Consider the following 27,207-nt stretch of genomic DNA (forward strand, 5'->3'; position numbering starts at 1 on the left):
GTGAAGAGTAACGGCCCTAGTAATGAGCCTTGAGGTACTCCATACTGCACTTGTGATCGATATGATACCTCTTCATTCACTGCTACGAATTGATGGCGCTCATATAAGTATGATTTAAACCATGCTAATGCACTTCCATAAATGCCAACAAAGTGTTCTAGTTTATGCAAAAGAATGGTGTGGTCAATAGTGTCGAACGCAGCACTAAGATCCAATAGCACTAATAGAGAGATACAACCACAATCAGATGATAAGAGCAGGTCATTTGTAACTCTAAGGAGAGCATTCTCAGTACTATGATACGGTCTAAATCCTCACAGATGCCATTTTTCTCTAAGAAAGAATATAATTGTGAGGATACTACCTTTTCTAGTGTCTTGGACAGAAAAGGGAGATTCGAGATCGGTCTATAATTAATTAGTTCTTTGGGGTCAAGTTGTGTTTTTTTGATGAGAGGCTTAATAACAGCCAGTTTGAAGGTTTTGGGGACATATCCTAATAACAATGAGGAATTAATAATAGTCAGAAGAGGATCTATGACTTCTGGAAGCACCCCTTTTAGGAGCTTAGATGGAATAGGGTCTAACATACATGTTGTTGGTTTAGATGATTTAACAAGTTTATACAATTCTTCCTCTCCTATAGTAGAGAATGAGTCGAACTGTTTCTCAGGAGATCTATAGAGCACTGTCTGATGTGATACTGTAGCTGACGGCTGCATGGTTACAATTTTATCTCTAATAGTAATGATTTTAGAAGTAAAGTAGTTCATAAAGTCATTACTGCTGTAATGTTGGGAAATGTCAACACTTGTTGATGCTTTATTTTTCGCTAATTTAGCCACTGTATTGAATAAATACCTGGGGTTATGTTTGTTTTCTTCTAAAAGAGACGAAAAATAATCAGATCTAGCAGTTTTTAATGCTTTTCTGTAGGGTAGGTTACTTTCCCTCCAAGCAATATGACCATATTCTACATCTCTAATCCTACTCAATACCTAAACTTAATAACTACCTTATTAACTATTAATAAGCAGTAAATTATGAGTTTATTGAGGCAAAGGTCATAGTTTGTTAACAGAGAGAATTAGACCTTAAAATATTTTTTAAATTAATAAAATAAGATTACATAAACAACTAAATCAGTGTTATTTTAAATATCATCAAATACTATTGTAGTTTTTTAGTAATAATTTTATATTTTTACATTTTTAAATGTTAAACATTGTTTTTTTATGTGTGTTTTTGTCATTTTTTATTATTATTTAAATATTTATATAGATTTTATTATTTCAGTTTTAATTTGAGTTATTTTAGCTCAAGTTAAAGGGATAGTTCACCCAAAAAGAAAATTTGATGTTTATTTGCTTACCCCCAGGGCATCCAAGATGTAGGTGACATTGTTTATTCAGTAAAACACAAACAAAGATTTTTAACTCAAACCGTTGCAGTCTGTCAGTCATATAATGTAAGTGGATGAAAATCACGGCTTTGAGAGTAAAAAAAAAACATACACAAACAAAACCAAATTAAGCCCTGTGGCTCATGACGATACATTGATGTGTGAAGACACAAAACGATCGATCTGTGCAAGAAACTGAACAGTATTTATATCGTTTTGTTTTGTTTTTCTCTGATTTTCACTACAATATCCGAACTGTCCTGAGCGTGTCTTGAGCGTGTTCTCAACAGCTGGCGCCGTGCCAGATGCGTTTTTTTCTTTTCTTTCTATACGGTCGATCATAGACTCATAAGTGCATTACTGCCATCTATCTCTCAAATTGACCATTGACAGTCTATCTACAATTACAGTTAGGAGTGCCAATGGTGGTGGTAATGCATTTATAATTATAAGCTCATAATGCGCTCAGGACGTGCTCAGGACATGCTTAACTTAAGAAGTTATATAAGATTATTTTACTGCATTTTTTACCGCAAATTTTACTGTATTTTTTATTTATTTTTTAATGTTCAAGTAACAAAAATCATTGGCCACCACTTGATGCAACTTGACATCATTCGACAACCATCTTGTTAAAATGCCTGAGCAGCTAGTGAAGTGAACTTTTCTAGTGAAGTAAAGCCCCTGTCTGCTTGAATAGTGTAAGGCCTTAGCCTGAAATCTGGTCAGCAAATGAAATGTACATATGTCTTTGGCACATTAGAGTTACAACATCATATTTGGGTTTCAACCCCACTGTTTAGAACTGATTGTTGACACTGTAATTTTGCAAGAAATGAAATCAGCTCTGTTTGTTCATAGAGTTTAGCCAGCATTCAATACATCTAGAATGGCTGAAGTAGTCATAATTTAATTGTTAGTATGATGCCTTTCTTCTACAACAGCTGAGTAATCTGTCACTGTACAAGTAAAAGATGGAAAACTGGAATTGTTTGCCTCTGCTTATGACATCTTCCATAGTTATGAACTCAACACACATGAGAGAATATTAGAAATGCTTATTTCCCTGACTTTTGACCTGTTCTAAAATGCAAAAATGCTTGTCCATACTATATTTTAATAAGACCTTGCATTTTACAAGTTGTTATTCCGACAGCTGACAAAAGCTCAGCACCTTGAGCATATGTGCGAGTGTTCAGTATATAGCCTGAGTCAATTACTCACATGAATGCACTGGGATAAGTACAAGTTTTAATCAGGGCTATGGTGACTGCTATTGTTCCTGCAGGATATAAGGGCTCACTGGAACTCCATCCAGGCTCGCTTTCCACCAACTGTTAGTTATCTAAACTAGAAACAGGCATAATCGACGGCAGATTCGATGGAATTCTCCCTTGTGGACACAAACAAAGTGCTTAAGCAGCACTTAACGAACCCACCTCTGCAATGTGTAGAGCAAATGGAGATGCTTCTCTATTGGCATTTAGGAAGAGGAAACTTCATTTCGCTAGTTCGTAGTATTGATCGACCACAATCATAAACAATGGGGGGCTGTTCCTGTTCAAAGCGAGCTTGTGCTGGGCAAATGCAAAGAATAGCTTGTCACTAAAATCCATTAAGGGGATTCCTCAGAAAGACAAGTTTTTCCTGAATAGCCACCAACTTCACAGTTAGGTGCTTATTACTTTGTTTCTTTTCTCCTCTGGCTCTTATGACACTTAAACATTAATTTGATTAATGTTTAAATCCACCCTGACTACATGCAGCCCCACAAGAGAACTAAGGAGATTCCTTTGTCATCCATCAAACTTGTTGAGCTGTTTATCGATATGTTGGCCCATGAACATGTTGTACTACCCTATGACAATGCTAAAAGGCCTCCTCTTTCTTCTGTGAAATGGTTAAGCTCTCTGGGAAAGTCATCGCCACAGCAGGGGAAGCAAATTACTGTCTTAAGAATTGCAATCACATATAAAACAGCATTTACTTCAATTAAACAAGCTTTTTACAGTGACACTTGATTTATGATATTTCAAGACTTTTAGAAAGTGAGAGAAAAAAAAAAACATTCTTTAAGAATGGGATTGAAGTAAAGCAGCTTTTCTATTCTATGCTATTCTATGCAACTTCCTGCTGCTAAATGGGAGATGCAACAACTAATGTAGAAAGCAGCTATTTGTTGGGCACTGAGACATCTGACAATTGCAAAAACATTGTGGTTTCCAGCTCCAACATGATTCGCTCTCTGGTGATTCCTCTCAAAAGGACAAGAAGGACAGATAAATGGAAGTTATGACAGTGAAGCCATTCTTTTAATTGTACACATGTAGTTGATGGCGCTAATGAAGCTGAGAGCCACTAGCCAGCTGTACCCTTCAGTGATGCTCTCTACTGAAGCTAATGAAACTGTAGGGGAGAGTGTAAACACAGAATCTAAAATGAGCCCAGAACCTGTCAATGAACTAAGAGGCCCTGTGTTTGTCAACTTCTGTACATCTCACATCCTTTAGGCTCTTTTAGCATGTGTTTTAAATTGGGTGACACAGATAGGTTAACAAATAGGGCTAACAAGAGTTTATATTTCATGTTTGCATTGTAAATAAGTGAAAACTTGAGCACAATGTTGCACTTAGAATTATCCAGGGATATTCTGATAAATATTAATCAATCCTTTGGGTAAATTGATTATATATATATATATATATATATATATATATATATATATATATATATATATATATATATATATATATATATATATATATATATTAAGAACCAGTTCACAAAACCCAGTCTGAACGTTTGTTCAGTAATTGCTGAGAAAAAGATCCTCAAATAAAGATCAAGATGTTAAGATGTCGTACTACTGTGGATTACAAGCATATCATTGGATTAATACAAGCTTTAGAAGTCAATATATTGTTTCAATTTTGTCCTTAGAATTTAACATAAGTCTGTCACTGGTCTACATTCCAGAAAATTTATTTTACAGCTTTAAAGCTCTGTCATTTCTTCTATTCATGTATGGAAACTTTTAATGTGCTAATAAGCATTAGTAAATGTGTTATTGTTTATACACAGTCAAGTCAAGTCAAGTCATCTTTATTTATATAGCGCTTTAAACAAAAATGATTGCGTCAAAGCAACTGAACAACATTAATTAGGAAAACAGTATATACATGTTTTGCTGGTAAGATCATGTGTCTCTTTCACTAATAATTTTGTGGATTATTCACATCTATAGGAACAGGAGAACATACTAAACATCTTGCCTAAAGCACAACACAAGTGTGCACAAATAAATTTTGTTCTTAACCTTGTTCTAATGTTAATGCGCCAGCTCTGCTCTAACTGTTGACTGATTAGCAGTGGGATTAATCAGATTGCCCCCTAGTGGATGGCTAAAGATTTGCTAGATGGTATTCATAACTACTCGAGTGTATGCCTCTGAATTACATGTTCTCGTATCCCCCTTACAGGTGCTGGGGGGCGAGCCCCCAAGTGTTGAAAACCACTGTACTATACAATCAGGAAGTATGTGATTTCAAATGTAGTGAAGGTCTTTGGCATGAAGCAGCATTAGTTAGCAACCACAGGACATGCATCCAGGCCAGTAGGTGTCAGTATATATTTCAAAACCAAAATAACCTCTGAAAAAAATAAGTGCAAAACATAACACCGATAATAACAAAATCTGTGCAGAACCGATCACCGGTGATCACCGCAAGATGCATGCTGGTTAGAAATGTGTCTTGCTCTGATGTCAAAGTGACGTGAGCCAAAAATCTCTCACGACAGCAAGTCGACCATGCAGTTGAGCGCAGTTTCTCTCCCCACAAAATATGTGATTGTTCTCATATTTTAAACAAATGATGGAATAAATAGCAAGTACACTGAGTGTCTTGTTCATCAAATTTGTTTTCATATAATAGCATGAGCTGACATGATATCATGTTTATCAGCAACACAGCTCATGAGTGTGTGAATAACACAATATCCACCTTTGGTCTCGTAGGTGTCTGTTCTACTTCAAAAGCTCAGAACTGTCCTTCTTGACTGCAATTATTTCACTCCTTCCCTCACTGCAGCTGCATACTCTTGCCTAAGAGGCTAGGCACATCTCAAATGAGCCTATGCACTTACTGAGACAGACCACTCTTTTACATTATTAGGGGACAAAGCAGCTCTCTGCTTTTGGATGATGTGAGCAGTTGTTCTCACTCTCAGGCCACAAGGCATTTTGGTTGCAGTGTTTGAACCGGTACTTTCTTGCAATAGGTGCCAGCCTGACATGTGCTCTTCTCTCTTTGACCACTACTGTTGTGAACACCCCTCTATGTTCAGTTTTGACTTTGTTTTGCTGCAGTCCAGACAATATTCCATTGACTCATTGTCATCATCTCTATCCATGTCAGAACTACGGTCAGTGTAGATTTGTTCCAAAGGATTCACTTCATTCACCATGTCTCGAATTCCATCTTGTTGTAACATTTAGAATGAATGATTCTTGCTTCTGCCAAAGCACAGCATGCTGTTACTTTAATCCCTGAGCCTTTATTGGAGAATGCTTATGGTGCCTGACAATCCTGAGACATTTGGCTACTTGTCCAATCCACTGTCGTGAATGGATACCATGCCCGTTCTTTACAGACTGTGAGCAAATGCAAATATGGAAATGGAAGTAACATCATGGCTGCAACCATGTAACTTGGTTATAAGCATGGTCAGTACTTGGCGTGGTTAACTATACCTTGATGTTCCATTCTTGTGCATCATCTAGATGATCAGCACATGCCTCACCAGTGTAACTCTGTTTTACTCACAGTTGCAGATTCACTTCTTTGCCAATAAAGTGCATTGTGGCGTCAAGTACCTGTAGTTGTCATTTCTCAAAAGTCCAGTGGTCTCTCTTGAGAGTGACTTGCTTTCCTTGCTCAAGGATGTTTGTCCTGCATGCATTGGCCTTCATAAAAAGTGAGTTTTTTTTGATACGATGGTTCTTCTTGAGGGCAGATTATTAGAGGAGTCTCCTGATACAATTTGAATGATTTTTCAGTCTATCATCATTTACTATATTAATTGGCCAGCAATGCTATATATTTAATATATCATTCAAGTCTTACTGATCCCAAACTTTTGAATGGTAGTATATATATATCAGTAAGGATCAGTAAGACTTGTAATGTTTTTTAAAGAAGTCTCTTCTGCTCATCAAGGCTGCAGTTTATTTGATCAAAAATGCAAAAAAAAAAAAACTGTAATCTTGCAAAATGTTATTAGAATATAAAATAAAGTTTTCTATTTAAATATCCTTTAAAATATAATTTATTTCTGTGATGCAAAGCTGAATTTCCATCACCCATGACTCCAGTATAAAAGTGTCACACGATCCTTCAAAAATCATTCTAATATGCTGATTTATTATTAGAATTATTAATGTTGGCAATAGCCAAATATTTTTTTTTGGAATCTGTGATACTTTTTTTTTTCAGGATTCTTTGATGAATAAAAAGTTAAAAAGAAGAGCATTTATTTAAAATAGAAATCTTTTCTAACAATATACACTACTGTTCAAATGTTTGGGGTCGGTAAATTTCTATTTTCTTTTTTTGAAAGAAAATTAAACCTTTTATTCAGCAAGGATGTGTTAAATTGTTAAGAAGTGATAGCAAAGATTTATATTGTTAGAAAAGATTCATATTTTGAATAAATGCTGTTCCTTTCTTATTCATCAAAGAATCCTGAAAAAAAGTATCGCAGCTTCCAAAAAAATGTTTGGCAGCACAACTGTTGATAATTCTAATAATAAATCATCATATTAGAATGATTTCTAAAGGATCATGTTACACTTTATACTGGAGTCATGATGCTGGAAATTCAGCTTTGCATCACAGAAATAAATTTTATTTTAAAGGATATTTATATAGAAACCATTATTTTATATTATAATAACATTTTGCAAGATTACCATTTTTTTTTTTCTTCTGTATTTTGGATCAAATAAATGCAGCCTTGATGAGCAGAAGAGACTTCTTTAAAAAACATTACAAGTCTCACTGATCCCAAACTTTTGAACGGTAGTGTATATATATTTTGTTATTCACCCATGAAAACTCACACTCTATAACTGTACCACACACTTGTAATTTCAAGTAGATTGGCAGAGACCCATATAGAATTTTGATAGAGTGTTTTGCTTTGAGGGTGAAATGTCAAAGATAATTTCTGTGGTAATTAAATTCATTTTAATTTCAGTTTGCAAATTTTGTATATTAATTTTGTTTTTTGTTGACAAAAATCTGTCGGGCAATTCTTGTTAAACATTCCATCTAACATTCCTTTATTGTTGTTACCCATCTTTGGCCAGGATGGTTCCATAGGTGATGCAGACATCATCCCAAGTCTTAAAGGGGTCATATGACGTTGCTAAAAAGAACATTATTTTGTGTATTTGGTGTAATGCAATGTGTTTATGTGGTAAAAAAAAATACATTCTTTTCCACATACTGTACATTATTGTTGCTCCTCTATGCCCCACCTTTCTGAAATGTGTCGATTTTTACAAAGCTCATCATTCTGAAAAGTGATGTATATGCTGAATGGCCAATTATCCAGTGCATTGTTATTGGCCGAATACCTAAAGTGTGTGACGGAAATGTTACGCCCCTTACCATACTGTGATGCCATGGCCTGGCACGATGAGACAAAACCAATTAAACCCATTACAAATGAGGCATTTGTTGCATCCAGTGGGGACATAATTGCTGATTATAAATACTAATACTGTCACACTACGTGTTGCGTTGTGTATCGCGCCATGTAAACATAAAACCATGTCTGCATTTATGATCAGACTTTATAGAAACAGCCTTTGTGCACAGCCAGCCTTGTACTCTTCCAGGTTCAGGAAACAGTCCTCCGTAAAATGGGCTGAACTGTTCTGGAACAGTGTTGTAAATACAAGTTAACCACTTATTTCTAGTTGTGTCCTCTTTTGGAAGGTCAAACAAAGTAGTTTCGCTTTCACAATGAAACACACAGCGTCTCCATGACATGGCAGTGGCTGCAACAACACTACAGCGAGAATCAAAGTTACACCTTCTTTCTTTGCGTGAACATTTGGGCAGTGTTATGCAAATCTTCCCACACAGTGATGTAGACATGTGGGGGCATGTTTAAATGAGGCGTTTTAGGAGGGCGTGGAAAATATTTAACTTTTACAAAGAATATGTCTTTGGGTTTGAAACTTTAGTCTTTGCAACTTTAGGGATCGTATCTAAGCACAAACAGCTTGTAACGCTTCAAAGAAAAAGGAAAATGAAAATCATATGACCCCTTTAAGTTGCTTTTTGCATTACTAAATAGCCCCAGGAAGTAAACAAACAAAGCTCTGTTAATTGTGTTCATTTTGTATATTAAATTTTTCAAATGAATCATAAAAATTAACATGTTAATTTTTACAGCAATATTTTGCATAAATTAATTCAGTAAAAAAAAACAACAAAAAAACATGCATACTTGCATACCATAATCTTCCGTTCTGCTCTCCCAGAAAAAAAGTACAGAAGCTGTCATTGGAGTCTTTTTAAATTGCACACTTGTGTACGTTATTTACCCTTTTTACATATTAATACCTACATGCTAAATGTCAGTACCTTTTGAAAAGGTAATGCCCCAGTGACAGCTTTTGCACCTTTTTTTTTTTTTCTTAGAGTGTATGAACACTTTTTTTAAAACTGTGTTGGAGTCCTAATACTGCTCCTGGCTAATGTGGCACCCAGCCAAAACATTTGCTAGACTTTAGCTGGCTCTTGCCGTGCCCTACAGGACACAGTTAGTGTATGTCCTGACATACTGCAATGCATAGAACTCAGCAGAACCAGAAACTGAAGGTTGCTTTAGGCACTATCTTCCTTTCATCCTGTACTTTGCTAAGAATCTTCAGCCACTGCTGAATCGCCTGTTGCTGGCAGATCCTCAATCAAGGTTTACATTTATATTTGTGCTTTTTGCTGACACTTTCCTACCAAAGGGACGATAAAGTTTACTGATGACCTAGCACCCCTGAGAGCTGGATACCGATGTGTAACTTCTACTGCATGTGTATTATCAAAGTGGAATAACAGCACAGTCATCATGCATAATGGCACCGCTTGGAGCAGTCACCAAGGTTTGCTTTGGATACAGCCTGGTTACAGGAAAAGTTGTGAGTACTTTACGCACCTCTCAGACTATTTGATGTTCCCACCAAGTCACTCAGGTTATGTCGTGTATATAATTTGTCCATGCTATCTTATTCCATCTCTTTTGATGAAATATATTTCTCAGGATTTATCCTCTTAACAATACTGATGATAAGTCAAGGCACCTTTATTTCTATAGCACTTTATACAGTATAGTAAGTGGACATAAGAATTGCAAAGTTGTGGCCCATCAGTGGTGTCCTGCTTAATTAGCAAAAAATACAATACATTAATACAACTTAACCAATACATACAACTTAATTGTTATCATTTTGTACATTTCATTGTGCAGCCATACAGGGGGCTCTCTAAATAAGCAGTGTCTCATAAAAGAAAACTTCATAATTTTAACAGTGACATTTGATAAGAGGTACAGCATTGAGGTCCCTGTTTAAAAAAAAAAAGGAATCAGCTTGGAGATTTCAGGTCTTGCCACTGCTCTTTTAATTGTAAGCTAGCATTTAGTTTAGTTTCAGCTGAATAAACCAAATAACCCATATAGACACTCTTTTCCAATTCTCGAAGAGGGCTGGGGATCACACTTGTTTGTGCAAGCAGCTTTTTTCATAAACTACCTGCTCTCTGTGTCTCTATACTAGACAGTCTGCCCCATCATAAACCAAACCAAAAGATATCACTATCACTATCAACATTAACTTTGGTGCATATATTTTGTTCTGTCCAACAACTGTCCATTCACAACTATTTTGAATATAGTCACAACAAAATTGCATTAGAAAAATAATCTGAAATTTTTTTTTTTTTATAATTTTCCATATACACTCATGGGTGATTGACGGAGGCCTATGATTTCCAAAGCCAGCATCTCTTTAAATGTATGTTATGCCCAAGGCTTCATCTATCAGTCCATTCACGATGCACTTTTACATGCACTTTTACATACTCTTTCCAAAGAAGCCTCTGTTACCATTCCAGCTGATAAAATTAATGAATATCAGTATTGTCTCATTAATAATCACTTTTAGAATGAAAACCGATTATAAATGTTTTGATACTGTTAGATTTATGAATGCTTCATGTATTAAATCTTTTATTGTTTATATTCTACAATATGAATTCAAACTTATAAGGACAGGTCAGTACTTCAGCAGTGCATCAATTATTGAATAAATGAAACAATATGTTGGTGTTTTTTTTTTTACACTAATTTTTGAGCTGTTCTGTTTGGAATGACCCCACAACAAGATTGTTCTCCCTTCAAAGACTCCTGCGTAGGCTTCATCTGTGCTGTTTGGCATATGCACCTACAGTATAATCTCTGACATAACAAGACATTGCTATACTACAAAAATCATGTATTTATATCCGTAGCTGTAAGCAGGGTTTTAGAAAGGTCCAAACTGAGCTTGTTTGGGAACATATGTGAATTTACTAAAATTACTATCAGGAAAGTCTAACCAAGCTTTTAAAATTATTCAAAATATGCACACATTAATTTTTAATCCTATGCCTAATATGCTGAAAATAGCACCGGTTGAGTTGTTTACTTCCCTGGATATGAATCTTTAAATCTTACATCTCATTTTTGACTGTTAAAACAGAAGCATACTGCACTTCACTTTCGGCTTCAGTAAAATGTATAGATTTGATTAGCTATCTGAGTCATTTTGACAATGACTAGTGCTGTTAGAAAAATACCTCAATGGTGGAAACAGTTTATTTAGTTGGTTTTTCCCTAGTGAAAAAATAGTATACTTAAGTACAATTTATTTGTATGTCTGCTAAATTGGAACAACTAATTTTGTACTAAATGCATTTTAGTTGTCCAAAAGCAGTGCTGAAGTTCAACTAAAGTTTAGTTAAATATACTTGTTTGTGCTGAAGTGGAACTATTCCAAGTATACTTACAGTAAGTTCACTTTAAATATCCACTCTTGTATTTAATTTTTGGAATGTAGAATTCATTCAGCATAAACTTCAAATGTATTTTGGTGACATTACAATTGCAATTCAGTTACACTGTAAGAGTGTGAACATAAATTAATATTATGCTAATAACAAAACTGCGGTCATACTATGCCTTACTCTTAGTGACATTGCGTTGCGATGACATTCCATGTAAACTTGAAGTGTGCTAAGGGCACAATTATTGTCTGCTTCTAATGCAATAAATTAACATTTATAAATAATGGCACAGTTTAAGAAATTGTATTTTACTAACATCCACAGCATACCAATCAACTCAGTTATCCAGAGAACATCAGTGGAACATTGGACACCCTTACCAAAAATTAGTATACTTCAAGTTCATTTTATTAAGTATACTCGAGTAAAGTTCAAGTATTTCTTTAAGTATACTTAATGTAGCAAGTATACAAATATCAGTGTTATAGTAATATACTTGTAAGTGTACGGTTTTAATACTTATTGGGACTAAATTGGCCAACTTTCTAGTATATAAAAGTATACTTTTAAGTATACTTTAAGTATAACAGTAGCAAACTTTGAGTACACAACTAGTTTACCTCTATGTTTGTAGTTTGTACTGCAATTATAGTTAAAATGAACTTATAGGTATACTGATAGTTTACAAATTAAATAATTTGTACACTTTGAATTATACTGCAAGTATACTCATAAATTTTCTTTAAGTGAACTTTACATCAGACTTTAAGTACTTTAAAATACTACTATGTCCCTATTTAGGTTTTAATTTGTATATATTTTGTTATATGAATATCTGAACATACAAAACATCCAAAGAAAGAACAGGGTATCTGCTTGTAAACAAAAACATTTTATTCTAGCTTCATGCATTCTTTTTTTAAACACTTCAACGTGGGTAAGTTGCACAAAAAAAAAAAATAAAGCCATAACATTTTGAACAAAAAGCGGAAAAAGACTATGAATTGGATTCAGAATGATAATCGAAACGTAGATGGAGTCGATCAACACCCCAAAGCTTGACTGTAATTATTACCTCTCTATCGGTCGACATTTTATTCCATAATGTTACAGTTTTGATGCTGTTTCATGTCAGATGATCATGTTAGATTACATGTGTTTGTATCTGTTATTTCTTTTTCTTCTTCACTTCAATTCTGTACAGAAGATGTGTACTAGCGCCCTCTACCATATAACAATGAAAACATGGATTCTAGGAGCACAGGTATAGTTCAAATATATTTAGACCTTTTTGTAAGTTTAAGTCAAGTATACTTAAATGTCATTTTAAGTATATTTCTGAGAAGTACATAAAGCCCATTTCTGAGAAGTACATAAAAAGTAAACTAAAAGCATGCTTTCCTATTTTTAGTTTAAAAGAAGTATACTAATAGCACACTTGAATGAACTTCTTTTTTTTTGTAAGGGCAGACATCTGAACATTGGCTGAAGGAAATTCGAAACCTGGGTTGCTGCCACACACGTGTACTCGCTTTACCAGATGCTCCATCCCAGCAGATGTGCATGATGATAAACTGCGTTTACTTTGTAGTCTTTCTATACTGTTACAAATAATAACATAACAAAACATTAATTTAAATACATCAAAGAAATGTCAAGAAAAAAAATTAAAGACTGCGAATCGCTGAAAAGTCTTAACATAGGCGCAGGTGCATGGAAATAAATGTGAAATGGCCTGTATAAAACACAAAAGTGCGTTTAACTTGAAGCTGTTAAAGTCAGTTGACACAACATTGAATATCATCTGCAGAATGTTTTACTTCCCTTTTACCTGACATGATCTGTCATTGATGCTGCAGGAAACAATTGGATAAACCATCATAACATTCAGTTTATTCTTGTACATGCACTAAAACACAGACAGTTCCATTAGTTGGTGGAAGAATGTGAACGTACTGCTTATGTTTCAGTGCATGCAGAAGGAATAAAACCATCCGTAACATCTCTGCCCATTGTCTCTGCACGCTTCAACTGTCACAGTTGTTGGGTTCACTTTCTCATCCATGCATGTTATGTTTGCGTTAGTGGGTGTGTCTCTGTGCGGCTGCTCTGAGTTGATCAGTTTCAGCTGCAGCTCGTTATCAGGCTCTATTTAAGGAGAGCTAACCCTGTCTTGTTTGTCAGTTCCTAGTGTCAGTTGTCCTGTCTGGCCGATGCTTCTTATGGTTCCTTATCTCTCATCTCTGGGTTGGATTTCTTGCTCCGCTGTCTTCAGTGAGGTTGCCTATTGCATCCCTGCGCGACCTTGCCACCGAGCCGGACACGATCTTCCTTGCCCTAGCATTTGTCTGTTGAGACTCTCAATAAAGCATTGATTGTACCACAATTGATTCCTATCTCGTTTGTGTCGTGACAGAAGGAACTGACCAACCATGGATTCAGCGGAGGTATCTGATCTTCAGAGCTTCTTAACCAACAGTAATGCTCTCTATAGGCAAGAGGAGCAAACACTGGTAGCGCAGGTGTCCGGGCTCACCACCCAAGTACAGCTGTTGAGATCACCCACTGCGCCACCCACACCATCCGTTCCCCCTAGACCAATGGTCAATGTGCCACACTTTGAACCTCGTCTACCCACACCAGAGAGGTATGGGGGTGAGCCTAATATGTGTAGAGTCAAGTCAAGTCAAGTCACCTTTATTTATATAGCGCTTTAAACAAAAAAGATTGCGTCAAAGCAACTGAACAACATTAATTAGGAAAACAGTGTGTCAATAATGCAAAATGACAGTTAAAGGCAGTTCATCACTGAATTCAGTGATGTCATCATAAATAGTCTCTGTGCAATAATTTGGAATCAAGTCAACGATATCGCTGTAAATGAAGTGTCCCCAACTAAGCAAGCCAGAGGCGACAGCGGCAAGGAACCAAAACTCCATTGGTGACAGAATAGAGAAAAAACCTTGGGAGAAACCAGGCTCAGTTGGGGTGCCAGTTCTCCTCTGACCAGAGGAAACCAGCATTTCAATTCCAGCCTGCAGCAAAGTCAGATTGTGCAGAAGAATCATCTGTTTCTGTGGTCTTGTCCTGGTGGTCGTCTGAGACAAGGTCTTTACAGGGGATCTGTCTCTGGGGCTCTAGTTGTCCTGGTCTCCGCTGTCTTTCATGGCTGTAGAGGTCATTTCTAGGTGCTGATCCACCATCTGGTCTGGATATGTACTGGATCCAGGTGACTGCAGTGACCATCTGATCTGGATACATACTGAATCTGGTGGCTACAGTGACCTAAGAATAAGAAATAAACAGACTAATATTAGCATAGATGCCATTCTTCTAATGATGTAACAAGTACATCAGGTGTTATGGGAAGTGTTCCCGGTTCCGGTTTACCTAATTAATGCAGCCTAAAAATCCTAAAAATCTAATTTGGATATTAGAAGCATATTAGTGTGTTATGTGTAAGCCAGGTTAAAGAAATAGTTCTTTAATCTAGATTAAAACTGCAAAAATGTGTCTGCCTCCCGAACAATGTTAGGTAGGTTATTCCAGAGTTAAGGTGCTAAATAGGAAAAGGATTTGCCACCCGCAGTTGACTTTGATATTCTAGGTATTATCAAATTGCCAGAGTTTTGAGAATGCAGCGGACGTGGAGGACTATAATTTAACAAGAGCTCGTTCAAATACTGAGGTGCTACATCAGGGCTTTATTAGTAATAAGCAAGATTTTAAAATCTATTCGATGTTTGATAGGGAGCCAGTGCAGTGTTGACAGGACCAGGCTAATATGGTCATACTTCCTGGTTCCAGTAAGAACTCTAGCTGCTGCATTTTGGACTAACTGGAGTTTGTTTACTAAGCATGCAGAACAACCACCCAATAAAGCATTACAATAATCTAACCTTGAGGTCATAAACGCATGGAATAACATTTCTGCATTAGAGCCTTTTCAACCACGTGTTCGATGTTCTTCTCACTTCAGCCACAAACATTCGCCACGGAGGAATCAAGAGTAGCTTTCGTGCTGACACTGCTGTCAGGGAGGGCCGCACTGTGGGGAATGGTGGTGTAGGCGAACCAACATCCGTGCTGCTCCTTGTTCCACTGCCTGTCCCAGGAAATGAAACAGGTCTTCGACTGCACCGTGGCAGGGCGCAAGGCAGATAGGAGACTGGCTGATATCAGGCAAGGAGACAGAACTGTTTCAGACTATTCTATCGAGTTCCGGACTCTGGCAGCGGAGTGTAATTGGAAGGAGGAGGCGCAGTGGGACATGTTCCTGCATGGGCTGGCTGATCGCATTCAAAAGGAAATATCTGTGTTGGAGTTACCAGGAAAGTTGGACGGCCTCGTGGATTTAGCCTTACGTGTGGATTCACGCCTGCAACAACGAGACCAGCATAATTAGAGTCCGCAGTGTTTGAGTTTTCCTGGTTGTTCTGCTACAGAACCTGGGTTTGTGATCAGCCATTTCTTCGACAACGAGCCCATGCAGGTGGGAAGAGCTCGGCTTTCCCAGGAGAAGAGAGAGTGCCGGAGAAGAAGAGGTCTTTGTCTGTACTGAGGGGCCGCGGGACATCTCTTAGCTGTATGCCCAGTAAAACACCAAGCCGGACAGCAGGTTTGAGGCTACTGTCGGGTGGTGCCTCTTTTAAGAAACCCTCATCCAGTACTCTCCTCCCAGGAAGACTGCAATGTGCAACCGGGGACCAGTAGTGCAGAGCACTACTCGACTCAGGATCGGAAGGTGATTTTTTGGACTTTGCACTCACTAGACACCTTCTCATTCCGATGGTTCCCTTCATAGTCTGGACTGATCACAAGAACCTTGAGTACATCAGGTCTTGAGTACACACCTTAACTCCAGGCAGGCTCGCTGGGCATTGTTTTTCGGTCTTTCGATTTCTCCCTCTCCTACCATCCGGGCTCCAAGAACATCAAGCCCGACGCGCTGTCACGCATTTTTGATCATTCGGAACGAGTGCATTTTATCCGAAAGATTGGTTGTCTCTACGCTCACTTTGGAGATCAAGTCGAAGGTTCGCACAGCCTTAGAAGGGGTAGCGCCTCTGCCTGGATGCTCAGCGAGTCGATTGTTTGTGCTGGAGGGTTTATGGTCGGATGTACTGTAATTCGGTGGGGTCACTGTTCCAACGTGGCTTGTCATCCAGGAATTGGTCGTACCATTTTTCTGGTTAAACAACGATTCTGGTGGCGCACCATGGCTCGTGACATCCGAGGTTTTGTTTTGGCCTGTTCAGTTTGTGTGCGGGGTAAGACTTCCAGTCGACCTCCAGAGGGGTTACTCCAACCGCTGTCTGTCCTTTCGAGACCCTGGTCCCATATCGCGCTGGATTTTGTGACTGCCCTCCCGCCCTCCCGCCCTCCCGGGGCAATATGGTTGTTTTGACCATAGTGAATCTGTTCTTAAAAGTTCTCACTGTATTCCCTTGCCCAAATTACCCTCTGCCAAGGAGACAGCGGTTACTGTCATATATCACATCTTTCGCATTCATGGCCTCCCGGTAGACATGGATTTCAACAGGGGTCCCCAATTTGTATCCAAATTTTGGAGAGAGTTTTGTAGGCTACTGGGGGCAAGGGTGAGTTTGTCATCTGGGTTTCACCCTCAGACAAATGAGCACGAGAGGCTCTTCTTCAGGCGGGAGCGCACACCAAGGCTAAGGCCTGTCACCACCAGTCGAAGCCTTCTGTCTATGTCGTTGGTCAAAAAGTGTGGCTTTCTACCATGAATATTCCACTCTGATCCATTTATAATAAGTTGGCTCCCAAATTCATTGGCCCTTTTCCTGTCACTAAGATTCTTAGTCCAGTGGCAGTCCGCCTCAAACTTCCTCCTGCGTACAGGAGAATTCACTACCTTGCCACCGAGCTGGACACGATCTTCCTTGCCCTACCATTTGTCTGTTGAGACTCTCAATAAAGCATTGATTGTACCGCAATTGAATCCTATCTCTTTTGTGTCATGAAATCAACTCTCAATGCACTGAACAAATGTTAACGTAAAATGTAATGACATGTTTTGCCGGTTTGATGGTCTCGCAGTAGGCTATGCTGCGGATTTATGTAACGGATGAATTGAAATTATTTTAATACATTTTGTTACTTTTCATGTACAAACCTGATTCCAAAAAAGTTGGGACACTGTACAAATTGTGAGTAAAAAAGGAATGGAATAATTTACAAATCTCATAAACTTATATTTTATTCAAAATAGAATATAGATAACATATCAAATGTTGAAAGTGAAACATTTTGAAATGTCATGCCAAATTTTGGCTCATTTTGGATTTCCTGAGAGCTACACATTCCAAAAAAGTTGGAACAGGTAGCAATAGGCCGGAAAAGTTAAATTTACATAAAAGGAACAGCTGGAGGACCAATTTGCAACTTATTAGGTCAATTGGCAACATGATTGGGTATAAAAAGAGCCTCTCAGAGTGGCAGTGTCTCTCAGAAGTCAAGATGGGCAAAGGATCACCAATTCCCCCAATGATGTGGCGAAAAAAAGTAGAGCAATATCAGAAAGGAGTTTCTCAGAGAAAAATTCCAAAGAGTTTGAAGTTATCATTTACAGTGCATAATATCATCCAAAGATTCAGAGAATCTGAAACAATCTCTGTGCGTAAGGGTCAAGGCCGGAAAACCATACTGGATGCCCAAGATCTTCGGGCCCTTAGACGGCACTTCATCACATACAGGAAAGTTAATGTAATGGAAAACACAACATGGGCTCAGGAATACTTCCAGAAAACATTGTCGGTGAACACAATCCACCGTGCTATTCACCATTGCCGGCTAAAGAAGCCATATCTAAACATGATCCTGAAGCACAGGCGTTTTCTCTGGGCCAAGGCTAATTTAAAATAGACTGTGGCAAAGTGGAAAACTGTTCTTTGGTCAGACAAATCAAAATTTGAAGTTTATTTTGGAAAACTGGGACGCCATGTCATCCGGACTAAAGAGGACAAGGACAACCCAAGTTGTTATCAGTGCTCAGTTCAGAAGCCTGCATCTCTGATGGAATGGGGTTGCATGAGTGCGTGTGGCATGGGCAGCTTACACATCTGGAAAGGCACCATCAATGCTGAAAGGTATATCCAAGTTCTAGAACAACATATGCCCCCATCCAGACGTCGTCTCTTTCAGGGAAGACCTTGCATTTTCCAACATGACAATGCCAGACCACATTCTGCATCAATTACAACATCATGGCTGCGTAGAAGAAGGATCCAGGTACTGAAATGGCCAGCCTGCAGTCCAGATCTTTCACCCATAGAAAACATTTGGTGCATCATAAAGAGGAAGAGGCAACAAAGAAGACCTAAGACAGTTGAGCAACTAGAAGCCTGTTTAAGACAAGAATGGGACAACATTCCTATTCCTAAACTTGAGCAACTTGTCTCCTCAGTCCCCAGACGTTTGCAGACTGTTATAAAAAGAAGAGGGGATGCCACACAGTGGTAAACATGGCCTTGTCATGTCAATTTTTTGTATATTTTTTTGAGATGTGTTGATGTCACAATTTGTACAGTGTCCCAACTTTTTTGGAATCAGGTTTGTAGTTAATGTCTCTGAATTTATCTGACATTTAAACTTTTTGTGTAGTTTTGAGGGCTGGTCAGGATAATTTTAATAATTTGTTTAATAATTCATAATATTTTGACAGCCCAAAGAGCTGCAGTCCACATTTCCAAGTGCAACATTGTCATTGTCCATATGGGACATTAAAGAAACATTAGTGGAAAAAAGTGTTGGAACAGGAGCATTGGAGTGTATTGGGAATATACTAAAGTAATAAACCTTCTGATCAAGTTTATTATGTATTATGCAAATTACATAGCCAATTCAAAGATATGAAATCAATACAAGACATCAAATTCTCAAAGATGAATCTAAGAGTAAGATGACTTTTAGAAAAATACATAGTATGAAGTGTGTGGACACACTACATGCTATGGGCTCATTCTGGCTGCAGAATCACCCCGACCCTTTTGCTGCAATCCTTTAAATACAACACCAAGACATCCCCCAAATGGAGGTATATACAAAAAAATTGGAATTTGCATTAAGCCAGGTCCCAGACCTAGGTGGTTTACACCTCAATGGGAACAGAAGGTAATTTAAATGGAAGACCCTGGGAAAGGGCATTCCCATTACAGTAAGCAAAATATCTCTTAAAGGGGCGATATGATGCTGCTAAAAAGAACATTATTCTGTGTATTTGGTGTAATGAAATGTGTTTATGTGATTTAACGTTAAAAAAACTTTATTTTCCACATACTGTACATTATTGTTTCTCTTCCATCCCCCGCCTTCTGAAACGCCTCGATTTTCACAAGGCTCAGCTCTCTGAAAAGCGAGGTGTGCTGTGATTGGCCAGCTATCCAGCACGTTGTGATTGGCCGAATGCCTCAAGCGTGAGATCGAAATGTTACGCCTCTTAACATATTGTGAAGCCTTGTCCGCCTGGAGTGACGAGACAAAAACATAAAACCAATTATAAACGTGATATAAACATGATTTCTAGTCGTGTTTTCTTTTGGAAGGCAAAAACAAAGTAGTTTCGCTTTCTTCCACGGTGAAAGCCGATTCGGTGATGCACAGGGCTATACTGACGTAGATATGTGGGGGTGATATTTTATTGACCATTCTGAGTGAACCAAATGGAGGGAGGTTGGTTAAGGGGAAGGAAGGGAATGAGAAGGAACTGATACATATGTGAGAGAGGCGTTTCCTGCATCTCCACTCTGTGGGGTGTCTCAAAGATGCCCCTGCATTTTTTTATTGTCTATTTCTCTGGAGAACAAAGTATCTGAGGTTCTTTCATCCTTACACACACACATATATATATTTCATCCTTCACCAAATGCATTTGTAAAAAGTATAGTATTTTACAAATGAATTTGTAGTGCTCTAAGATTGTGCTTGATGAAAGCATACAGTAACTACATTTAGAATGTGTTATCAGTTAGTATAGACGTCAATCTATTTTTAGTATACTTATCATGAATTAAAGATATTTTAAATGCAATTAAGTATATTTATTTTTCACTAGGGTTAGAATGGATAAAATGCTGTATTCCAAGACTAGAACTCTCAATTTTAATAAGGTGATATTTAGAATAATATTTAATGCTTAATGTTGAGGCAGAGCGCAAAGTGCTTAGCATTTGGAAAGGGCCCTTTGCCAGAAGAAAGAGCTGCAGTGCACTGAGGTCAGTATAGCCACAAGCTAATGTGGAGAGCTCACACAAACACAGGTGAAGCATTTGTGGAAAATAAGTGACTGGTTGAGCCCCAATTCACATACATGCAAACCTAAATTAGTGCATCCCAAAACATGCACTGAAAACTAAATTTAGATGCTTTCTTGTGCAAAAGTCGCCACCACAATGCAAGGGTGTTGTGGGTGGTTGCCAGGGTACTTGGCAGGATGCACTTGCCAGTACATACTTAGTATATCAGTGTGAACTGGGATTCAGCTTCTCTCAATTAAATTGTTGTTGGACCACTCTATTCCTCCCTCCCCTTTTTCTCTTTTCTTTTTTAAACACATGCACTGTGCTAAAAGCTAGTGTGACGTTAAGTACATCCATGTGTAAAATGGCTTGTAAACAAATTAAACTAATGTGAGGGATGCATTCTTGCTGCAAAATGGCTGCTGCGAACCTTTCCAACGGGTTGTCAGGTGCCTGAAGCTCAGAAGGTGTCAGACTCCTGAAGAAAAGAAACCTGGTGATGCATATTCAGCATGTAGCCTTAGCTAACCCACATGGCATAATCAGTCATGAACTGCTCACAGCATGTTTTTGAAAAGACTAGGAAACATGGGAGATGTAAGTTTCATACATATCTTTTTGAATTACAGTGAACTCCAAGAATGGAAGAATATTTTATATTTGCAGGCACTTCCGTGGCTCAGTTTTCAAGATGTAATTAGCCCATCTCTCTCTCTCTCTCTCTCTCTCTCTCTCTCTCTCTCAAAAATAAATAAATAAAATAAATAAATAAATAAATAAATCTAAACAAATTGAAACATATTTAAATCTGTGGTTTGAGATCGATACTACTAAATTGCTTGCTCATTTTTACAGCCATAATCTCCATGGTCTGATTTCTACACCTGCAGAGCTAATGCCATGTTCCAGGCAAAGTCAGAGGCAGAGATACTCAAGTTGAAATCCAGTCAATCTTACATCATGATCTAATATCAACAAAACAAGATTTAGGTTTAATTTCCTATTACAATTATGGCACAAATAAATAAATAAATAAAAATCCACGAACACAAATTGCAACTATATTATCTATATTTACCCTCATGCCTTCTTGGAAATGGGCACTTCGGTCATTGTGATTCATTCAACACTATAGAGTTCTCTGTCACATTTGAAATTACATGAAATGACACTTCTCACTGATGTTGGTATTCAATTATCTGGCCCAATTATGAATGTTGAATATTCAGCCTTGAGTGCAATTCCAAGCAAAAAAAAAAAAAAAAAAAAAAAATCCTTTATCTTATTGTTTGTTCCTGGCCAAAAATGACCTGTCAATTAAATTGCTTGTAAATGTACCATTATGCAATATTAGCATGAAATACAACACATACAATTAAATCATTTTGTCAACTTGTTGTCTTTTTAATTAGTACAGGTTTTCTATTTCTTTTTGGAACTGAATGTAGGCCTTATCGATCTGACCTGATGCATCTCAGTGTCCTAATTGCAAGAAAACAAGTTGAGAAAAGATTGAATTCAATGACGAAAGTGAAAGATAGGCTGGTTATTTCTGACTGGAACACAACATGGTGGTAAAGTACAGTAGGACTCTGAGGATTCCAATTTGTCTAAAAAGCAGCATAATGTTTTAAAGAAGCATTTTTACACCAACACCATAGACAAAAACTTGCAAACAACTGCATTTTCTTGAAAATATTTAATTTTTATTGTAAAGACATGGAAACATCAGGAACCACTACATACTGAATGAAAAGGCCTGCCGACAGAGACAGGCATACAAGGTTTAGGGTGGATTTAAACTTCAGTCTGGCATGTTGAGCTGAGCAAATCTTTTTGAGCTGAACAAATCTGTAATATATTTTAGGCCGTCCTCAAACCATAGCATCAGGTCACAGCCGTCAGACAAAACAGCATTGTACCCTCAGACAAAAATCCTTCAGGTCTCCAGGAAAAGCATGCAGAAATATAAATGTTTCGTAGTTATACAAGGCAGCCTGAGACCAAAGTGGTGTTTTAACTTCTATTTCGAAATGTTTCTGCTTCTAAAACTCTGTAAAATATACTGTTTTGAGAAAAATTTAATTTATTCATGTCATTTCATGTTTCAGAGTCTTTCATCATATTCTTGAACGGCCCTATCCCTTGGGTGTCCAATCCTGCTCCTAGAGGGCCAACGTCCTGCAGAGTTCAACTCCAACCTGCTCAAACAGTGGCCTGAAAGTTTCTAGGAGAAGTTCTGAAGACCTTTATTAGCTGATTCAAGTATTTTTAATTACAGTTAAAGCTAAAATCTCTTGGACACAGTCCGTTCAGGAACAGAAGTAAACACCCCAGCTCACCAGAGGCTCATTGGAAAACATGCTTGTACCTATATTTTTGCAAAACTTTAAAAAAGTACCTATACATACAATTAGCTGCAGTTTCCACTTGACATGAACACTTAGTGACAGTTAAAACTTTTCACACAAAATAAGATTTGCATTGATTATCGATTAATGAAGACTTGTTTTTGTGTGGTTCCTTGAACAATACTATGACCTCAAAACATTTTACCATAGTGGATGATTTATACATTCTGACGTTTGCATCACATAACCAGCTCCGTACTGCTTTTCTTAAAACTTGCTTGTTAGCTCACCTGGTACAGCATTTTACTTTGGCTACTATTCTTGTTAAACATGAGTCACAATAAAAGACTTCAAGCTTAAAATAAACAAGCTTAAATGATATAGATGCTTCAGCAAATGCACTTTTATCTCATGTTTGCTTCTGTAAACACTCTTAATGTTTAGGGTTGGATTTAATGTAGGTGGTTATTTTCAAACATGATAGAGCATGAACCATTTAGCTTCACTCACAGGACATTTTCTTACCGAATGCACAATATGTACAAGAACCAATGTAATAAAATGTCACCAGATTCATATACTTCTCTTTTGGTGAAAATTTAACACACTTTTAGTGCCACTCACTGGATAGTTCATTTTTAAAGTGTCATGAACATGCAATTTGCCAGCAAGGGTGACAAAATAGCCAGAAATGGCTCTCACAATGGCTGTTGTTTGCATGTCTGTGAAGTCCACGGGCAAATGGACTATTAACAGCCTAAAAGTGTGGACTCATAGGAAGACTGCAAGGAGTTAGGGTGGTATTTGAGAGAAAACCTTAGTAAAGGCTGTTTCGTTTGATGCTGTTTAGTCTAATCACCTTTATAATGTTTTTTTCCTGAGACTTGGTCTCTGGTATGGTGAATCATCTGATGAAATTCTGAGAATGTTCTGAAAAGTACACAGTGCCAGACAAGTTTGCATAAGCATGAGGCCAGAGGTAACTCAAAGGTTACCAACTGACTCTCTAGATATTACTTTGCTCATTCCTCTTTCAGTGCTCTCTTGTGTCCTCCAGCCATCAAAAGAGTTGCCTGCAATACTCTGCAAAGGTAACAGACCTCTTTCCCTTGGGCTCGGAGCTTAAGTCAAATTACAATAACATATTCTGACAGCCTGAACTGCATGCATGCAAGAACCACGGAAAAAACAGAGACCGTTTCGGTGGCACCATAATAAACATTATTCATTATTCATCTGCTCTGTTCTTAAGTCACCAGAAAAGCAACATATATATATTTTTCCTGTTTTATTTTTGTGTTAACCCTACTTGATTTTTGATGTCAACCAAAAAGGAAATTAATTTAAGAGACTGACATTTTGATCAAACATTGCAAAAACAAGCCTAACATAATGTGCACAGGTGTGACAAAATACTTATCTTTTTAAATATAAAAGTAACATTCGATGAAAATCCGGGAGTTCTTCGTCTGAACATGCAGTCTTTTTTGTGATTTAGGCTTCATGAGACATCTGGTCAAATAAGACTTATCAATGAATGATCAGTTTCTGATCTGCAGATGTGGAGTGAAGACAGATAACTGATGGATCCAAAATGAGCAGTTTAGCTCATTAACAAAAACCTAGCATGCAGCAAGGTTTCTCCTATTGTGCGTTCAAAAGCTGATGCTTGTCTGTTTGTGATTAGCAGCAAATTAATTTAATTTTTATCCACATAAGCTCCACAGATGCAAGGTGCTTTTTTTTCTGTCAAGCTTCTTATTTTCCTCTTTTCTATGTACAAGAAGCTTCATTGTGCTTACTAGAACTGGGCCTAACAAAGATAAATTGTACCTGAGTACTTGAGTTGCCATAGTAACACTTAATCCTCATTATGGTTGAAAAAGGGCAAGGGAATAGAAAAAAAAGCTGGTTCTATCTTTCTCTTAAAATAATGAAGAATCCACAATTTTTGCAAAGGAACCCTAATATGACACTTTAATTTATGAGTAACTTCTGAGGCTATACATTTATTACCAGACTGATAAGAAACATGCTTACTAACGCTTTCCTTTATGTCTAATCATAATTCTCTCCATAAAGGACCAAATATAGCACCTTCCAACCAATTAGTCTTTAAGCATTCACTGCGGTCCAGTGCAACAACACTTTGGCAATGCCCAAGACAACTGGCACAAAAAGAAGGGGCTGGAGAGGGAGGTTTGCCCTGCCAGCCTGGTACTGCCAGCCATGCCTCACTTCACAGTTATTACCTAACCCAACCTGGCACTGTGATGAATCTCGCAAGCTGGTCAGGTCCACGAGGGCTGTAGCAAAGGCTTGTGCACGTCTCAAAGATGGTTAGATGTGTAAATCACGTCAACGGCCTTTTGAGATTTGAAGAGACACATTGTACATGGATACACTGTAATTAAAACAAGATGAAGAGTTCAAAAATCAATTTCTAGTTTAAAATGTGTTGGAAATTTAGTCCTTGTATTCATTTTGGTTTCATTTGGTTTACAAAAAATGTTTATATGATTTCAAGAACAAATTTATAAACATTTAATAAAGGTTTTAATTAAAATGTTAGGTGGCATAACCACTGAGTGAAAAGTAATAAAAAATGTCTTTACATACTGAATACATATAAGTATACACATATTAATCATTAATCAAAATAATAATAATAATAATGATTACAAATATTACACTTCTATTTTGGGAGATTTTACAACCCAAATTTTTACCTTTATCCCCCTCAAAAATGAACAAATAAATTGTACTTCAGAAATTACAAATGCTCATTATAAAAATAAATCATAGAAGAGTGTTCAACCTATTGTATGGCATTAATTGAAGAAAATATCCCTCCCATTAGCATCCCCTGCCACCATAAATAATGAAGCAAATCACGATTAATGCATGTGAAGTAAGCAAACGGTTATTAACTATTTGAAAACAAACAAACAAACAAACAAACAAACAAAAAAACTTCCTTTTTCATGAAATATGTCAAAAAGGAAAGCAAACTGTGGTTATAAAGCAATTTAATTGTGTCTTTAAGGACAAATTCATACTTGTGCTTGCAACAGCTCTATTTTCCACATTTCTCTGCCTCCAAACTTCAAAATTTGGTGGTTGTCCTTTCATCATAAATAAATGGCGGTGATGCAACTACTGAGCAAACTACAGGAAGCAGAGAAGCCAGACCGGGACTTTTCCGTCCTCATTTCTCTTTTTAGCACCAACTGTTCTCTTGTATGACAGGTCGAAGCTCCACCCAGCTCTAGTTTTGCTTGGATGCCCATCGGTCCACATCAAGCCTGAAAATTTTCTTCTCCCCACGTTTCTCTAGCCCCTCTGGCTATAGCCTCATTATACCCCTGATGCTTGCAGCCAGTTCGAGGTCTGGAGGGCTGAAGGGTTTCCTCATAACTGCAGGGCTCTATAGCCCAGAGGGGTGGGCAGTGCTTTGGCTAGCAGACTGTACACATGGTGGGTGGTGCATCTAGGTATTTCTTAGTGCTGAATGCCGAACAGTGTGCGCTGCCAATCAAGATGAAAAAAAAAGCAGCTTTGATTTAATGTTTGCATAATGCTATTTTAATTTATTCTGATTTTAATTTAATCAGCTTTAATCTCATACTAAGCACAAGGTATCAAAAGTTGTGATGGACTTCAGTAATGTAAAAGTTTAGAGTGCAAAACTCAAGGGGAGAGAGTTCAATATACACCCAATTACCAAGAATACCCCTTAGGGCATGAAAACATTGAAAACATAGGCTACAAGTAATGAAGCACACCTTCCATCAGGGGAGAAAAGATAATGCTGCCCTTCATGGTCCAACATGAGAATGCTGACTCAAGTTAATAGCAGCAGTTGCCAGCAATATATCTGTTAAAATACAACCAAGTGTCTCTTTTGCCCTCAAACCTTAGATTCAGTACCCTTTCACGGTAACCTGCCCATATTCTTTTTTCTTCATTCTTCAAATGTTTAAACATAATGCATGGTATTTATAATAATTATGTCAAGTTTATTTATAGGGTTGGGAACCAAGGTCTTATTCAGAACAGGTTTATTTTTTTAAATACCTGGACCGA

Source organism: Cyprinus carpio, chromosome A14, assembly GCF_018340385.1.
Source record: "Cyprinus carpio isolate SPL01 chromosome A14, ASM1834038v1, whole genome shotgun sequence".
In the NCBI taxonomy this organism is placed as follows: domain Eukaryota; kingdom Metazoa; phylum Chordata; class Actinopteri; order Cypriniformes; family Cyprinidae; genus Cyprinus; species Cyprinus carpio.